Here is a 6790-nt window from a genome sequence, read left to right as displayed (position 1 = left end):
TTTATAATCGTTAATTTAAATAAATATGTGACCTTATAATATGTATTAATTTTTTTATTTTAATTTTTATTCTAATGTTATTAATTTAATGTAATCAGAGTGGGAAATTTAAATTTTGAAATTTGAAATAAATAATCAACAGGTTAACAAGTAACATGACATTAATTAGGAGCCTAATAGTGTGACAAATGGTAAAGAGAATAAACTATTTTTTTTATTAAAATAAAAAGATTTAAAGAATAACCAAACGTTTATAATTGTATATATTTAATTATCAACTTTTATATATATATATATATATATATATATATATATATATATATATATATATATATATATATATATATATATATATATATATATATATATATATTTGATCCCAAAAGGCCGGAACCTATATAAAATGTTTAGATACCATCATGACTAACAATTAAATAGTTTTTAGTTACTTCTCCAATGACCCATAAACTTATGAAAATAACTAACTTTTAGAATTATACATACTTGATCATTTTTTTATATATATTTGATATCCATTAAAATCTTGAAATTTATGTTATTTGGATTTAGATTATGATGTTAATAACACCCTTTAACTTTGAATGTAAATTACATTAGTTGTTATATTCGTCCAACTTAAATCCAGAAGTTCTCACCGATCATACTACCCGAAAAGAAATATCCAAGTTACTTCATGAGTCGTTGTGTGAGTTTCCAACTTACTACATTGTTACTAATTTATTTAATATCACAACTAGTTATTTTTCGAGCTGTTTTAGGTTGTTTTTTTGTCAAATAAAAAAATAGTTTATAAAATAGTTTTTTTAAAAGCTACTTAGACTAACGTTTCAACAAGCTTATTGAACTTTTTTTTAAAAAAAATCAAAATCTCACAAATATAGCATTTATTAATTTTATATAAAAAAACTCAATATTCTACGTGCTCTGTTATGTCATTTTGCATTTTTGAGATGTTTTACAAGACATTATTTTTTAATTAGTTTTTTTTTAATGACAAACTATCTTACTCCTAATTTAATTTTAAACACCACATATGTCTCCTAGTAAGACTTAAACCAATAACCTCTCACTTGAGAGAGTCACTGTTTACCGCTAGACCAAAGACCTTTTAATTATTTTTTAATTAGTTAACGGTTGATTTTTCCACTAACTGCTAGTTTTTTAGTTATTCAATCTTACATAATCAATACAAATTCTTCTGAACAACAATGAATCTTGATTAAAACTTATTTATCATATACTTTGGGGCACGAATCATTATGAATATTTAACTTTTCATCTTTTTAATACAAACGTTTTTCAATAATTTTTCATTTTGTTGTAAATAAAAAACAAATAGTTATACATAAAGAACAAAAAAAATCATATATCATCATAATTTACCACGTGCATTGAAATTCGACCGATAGCAACATAAACATTAAACATAATGATTATGGATATATTTTTCATTAGCAACTTTAAAAAAGTGGAATCAGGATACCACCAAATTAATTGGGGACGTGAACGTCTCTATCTAACCTAACCTCTAAACAAAAATACAGCATGTGAAAACTTTGTACTGCTTTTCATTTAAAAAAGAGTAAATTATAGAAATGTTCCTTGTGATTTGCTCAGATTTGCGAGATTGGTACAATCTTTATTTCTTTGAATAATTGATAGGTTACATCCATATTGTTTCAAACAATTGCAATGTTTGTCCCTTTTGTTGGACGTTGTTATTTGTTAAGACTCGGGCGTTAAGTCTAAGTAAAAGACTAATATACCCCTTTTTCTGTTATTTTTTATTTTACAAACTACAAAAACCAAATATGTAACTGAAAAAAAAACATCTAATTATAACTAAGGGTGTTCGTTTGGATGGATCGGTTCGATCCGATCCAATTAAGTAAATCCAAATTGATTTCGGTTTTCAAAATATGGATCCGAATAATCCAAAATAAAATAAAATACGATCCGATCCGATCCAAATACAATTCGGTTGGATCGGTTTTTATAATTCGGTTTTCAAAAACTAAAATATTTTAAAATGACATATAATTATAATATTATCCAATTTTATAGAAGAAACAAAAAAATATTTAGTTGTGATTTAAAATTTATAAACTACTAAGAATGTATATCATAATTTAATATTCAATAGATAAAGAACTTTTAAGAGAAAATGCATATTAATGTTTTATATTAGATGAAACTTTTTGAACTTATTTGAAAAAATAAATTATAAAATTAATAAATAGTTATAGTTATATTAAAAATAAATAAATAATAAATTGTTATTCGGTTTTTTTTGGATTATTCGGTTCATATTTTATAAACCAAAACCAATCTGAAATCCAAAACAGTAATTCGGTTTTGTTGAAAACCAATCCAAAAATCCGAATATCCGAACCAAATAGTCCAATCCAATTTGTCCAATTGGACAATTCGGTTTTATCCAAATAATGAACAATCCTAATTATACCGAATGTTTTCTCTTCAATCTAGAACCTGGTTATACCTAAACACCTCCCCTCGATCTCAACTTACACCGTGTAAGCCTCTCTCGAACACCTCTTTTCCTTATTGCTTGGTTTTTCGGCCCTCATCCCTCCGATCTCCTCAACACCTTCACCTCACCGCTTGCATCTCCAGCGGACCCCAACCCTTCAGTCTTCGATCTCCATTCTTTGCATTGGTTGCTACTCTATATCATCAAACTTCTTTCTTAACAGAGCTACAAACAAAAGATGTTTTCACACCTTGGTGGCGAACATGGAAGATAAAATTGTTTCGTTTGGAAATGTAAGAGGAACAAAAACATGCTCCAAATCCATAATAGAAGTATAGATCAAATCATTAAACCAAAAATCACACATAAATCGCCTTCCTTGATTCTTTGATTCTTAATTGGGAAAAAAGTTGATTGTTTATTTGAATTCCATTTGTTTCTTGTTTTCATCAGCTTTTATTAGATGTAAGAGGTGGATGTGGTTCTGATTGTGGATTTGTTCTTGTTAAATGTGACTCGAGCATTTGGATCATGTTCATGGAGCAATTGGAGCACTTGGAACTCGATGGAGAACTTAGGGTTCATGGAGCATGTGACAAAGGAACGGATCATCTGAGAAATGAATGGATCATCTGACAAAGGAACAAATCTAGTGCCAAAGGAACGGATCGTACAGAAGGGGGTTTGGAGAACGTGAAAGAGGTTTGGAGCTCTTGGGAGTGATATGGAGCAAAAAGGGAACCTTTGTTATGCCATATGTTGAAGGGATGGGCCAAGAACAATGTTGTTGTGCCAAGGGCATTCCTTCTTGTGCCATTATGATCCCTCTTGCGCTATAAGGGGTTCCTCTTGTGCCATGAGGATCCCTCTTGCGTCATGGGGTACTCTTGTTGAGCCATGGAGTATGCTCCTTGTTGTGTCATGTATGTTCCTGTTACGCCAAGGTGGTGTTGTTGCTCTAATCTTGATGTTCTTATGTCACACTTGAAGCATGTTGCACCATCCATACACGTGTAGCGCCATCATGGTGCAGGTTGGACCATTTTCGTCCTTGATGAGCCAAGTATGCTATGAAGTCCTCTTTGATGCTCAAGAATGTTCTAGAAAATGTTGCATGGAAAAATATGATTGGTTGCCTCCATTCATGGGCCAATTGGCTTGGCCCATTAGGGTTTTAGTTCTAATTCCTCAAGTATTAATAGGGATGCATGTCAGGTCATTTTGTATTTTTGAATTCTAGAGTGATATGTGAATCTCTGTGTAATTGTACTTGTAACTTCTGTTTGAGAGCTTTGAAATAAAAAATACTCCCCTCCGGCTCGTAGACGTAGGTGACCTTGACCGAACCACGTAAATATTGTTTCTTGTGTGCTTATAGTTTTGCTAGTTATCCGTTTTACTTCCTAACAGTTCTTTGGTCTCTTCCGTGCATGTGGTGGTTATGGGTCCGTTCTTTCAAAAATCTCAACCACAATTAAATTCAAGTTTTATTTTTCTTTCCCATTTTTGGTTATTAAAAATCTTTGATTTCGTTTTTTGGGATTTAGTAACTTGGAACTAACATAAAGACGATGTATGTACCATAATAATTTTATGAGTTTTTTCTTTTGATTTTGCGATTTATTAAATTTGGAATGAACAATATAGATTAATCATTGTTTTTTTTATTTTACATAAAGTATTAATATCGTAAATTTACATTATTTGTGATTTTGCATTTGAGAATAAGACTATGAATGTAATAACTGATGGTGAACAGAGGAATGTATGGTGATCGGTGGCCAGTGGCAATACTAGGTGGTGGATGGCAAGTGAGATTGAGTTGTGGATTCATAGAAGATAGAAGACAAAAATAACAATGGTCAGCAAAGAAAGAAAAATGATGGTTGTGCGGTAGTTTTGGTGGTAGTCGTGATGGTCCGTTGGTTTCCTACACATATTGAACAAAATATTTAAAAAAAAAATTAGAGATAGATTTACTCATGTATAACACATTTTTTAACAATGCTATCCAAAAGAGACTAACATTGTAATTGTTTGAAATCATATGGACGCAAACCATTAACTTTCCAAAGATTGAACCAACCCTATGACCATTTCTATATTTTACTCTTTAAAAATAATTAATATCGATATATTTTATTTTCCTTGGAATAGTGTACCATTTTTCATATTTTTGTCGGACTATCAATAATATAAGATTTTTTTTTCTATTTTATCATTTTACAAAGATGTTTGTCATAGATCATTTGGGAGCTTCTACTTTTTAGTTTTTGATAAAACGTTCAATTTAAACAAAAAACTTCATTTGACGGTACGAATTGTTAGCTTTTAGTTTAAACAAAACGTTTTAAATTTAAAAGTAAATTCATGTAGCGTTTAATAAAAAAAACTATTGAGCTTTTTGAAATAATTTCCAGAATTTTCCTCAAATATATTTAAATATTTATCTGTTTTAAAGAATTGTCTTTTTATGTAAATTTACACATTTTAAAGGTTTTCAGATACTTTTTCAAACACTCATATAACAAATAAAAGATACAGTTTTATACTGCCAACTAATTTTGCCAAACGCACCTTACTTATTTAATGATTAGCATGTGTAATGTACTATTTTCTTTCCTAATCTTATCTTTTTTATTAGAAGGGCAAACACACACACACACCCTATATATATATATATATATATATATATATATATATATATATATATATATCTGTGTGTGTGTGCGTGTGTGTGTGATGATTCTTTCTTCTCATATTTCAGAAACAAACAAAAAATTCATTGCTTAATACAATCAATTCACAACTTAATACAATTAATTCACAGTTTAACACAATAAATTTACAAAATAATATAATAAATTTGCAGTTTAATACACAATTATATATATATATATATATATATATATATATATATATATATATTCACAGTCATATTCTCAACTTAAAACTTATATTTATACGTTCATATCTGGAGTCATTTCTATGTATTAAAAAGAGAATTTATTATATTACGTTTTGAATAAAATTAACAACTTAATACACAAAATTTACAGTTTAGCACAATACATTTATAACTCATTTATAAGTATAATATCATATTTCAATGTATTAAAAAACTCATTCACAGTTTAATACAAACATAATTATATCATATTTCAGAAGCAAACATCAAAAGAAAAATATATACATGAACTATAAAAGATGATAACTTATCTGAAATCAACGAAGAAGATGAGTGAGAAATAGAATATGTAACGACCAAAATTTTCTAACATAATATCTAACGAAACCATCAGAGTTTTTCTTACAATACAAAATTTTACTAAAATTAAAACAACTTAAATCTTATGTTAAAATCACGGGTTTACAATAAAATCTATCTATTATTTGAACAACAAGACGATGCAACTAAGTTATCTAGTCTAGGTCCTTGTGCTCCTATCTTCTCCTCTTTTACCATGGTTGCTACCTGAACCTGAAAAACATAAAAATCTCTACTGCTTTAAAGAAACATGTCTGGTGAGTTATTCTTTATATTTTCTTATGTTTCTTTTTCTTTTCTTTCTCACACTTTGTGATCCAATTTCTTTTGCTTTATTACCACACACTGTTATTCTTTTCATTCATGTATCTCTTCTATCTTTCTCTCATCTTTACATACTCTACCTTATGTCATCTTTTCTCATGATTTGCTCTATTCTTAATATTTCTCATTCCAAATTTCTTTGTTCTTTCTATACTTTACTCTTCTTTTGTCTTTTTTATCTCATACTCTATCTTAGCCTCTTCTCAGCCTTATCTCATATTATGTCTATTCTTATCATACTCTATGCATGATCTTATGGTGTTCTTACTATGCTTTTCACATATGTCTTACTTTTAGCATTTCTGTCTCATACTATGCTTACTCTTCATCTCTCTACTCTAAACTCTAATGTTTCAACATTCTATTCTCATCTAGACACAGCGGTCTCATCCTGTAGTTACAACAATCTCATCTGTCTTCTATGGAAAACAACATCCTACTATGTAACGTCCCAAAAATAAGACCTAAAAATTTAATTTTTAAATTAATGAAGCGGTAATCCAAAACATTGTCATAAACCAAGATGGATCAAAGTGTATCACTATATCATAAAATATCAGAGTAAACCACAAAATGCGAAATAAGGTGGTGTGTGCTCTACAATCATCCCAGGCTCTTCCCTTTCGAACCAGAAGTACCTGAAACATAAACTGAAAACCGTAAGCACAAAGCTTAGTGAGTTCCCC

This window comes from Lactuca serriola, chromosome 1 (genome assembly GCF_051521515.1).
Source record: "Lactuca serriola cultivar US96UC23 chromosome 1, Lser_US96UC23_V15, whole genome shotgun sequence".
Classification (NCBI taxonomy): domain Eukaryota; kingdom Viridiplantae; phylum Streptophyta; class Magnoliopsida; order Asterales; family Asteraceae; genus Lactuca; species Lactuca serriola.
This window is presented reverse-complemented; position numbering follows the sequence as displayed.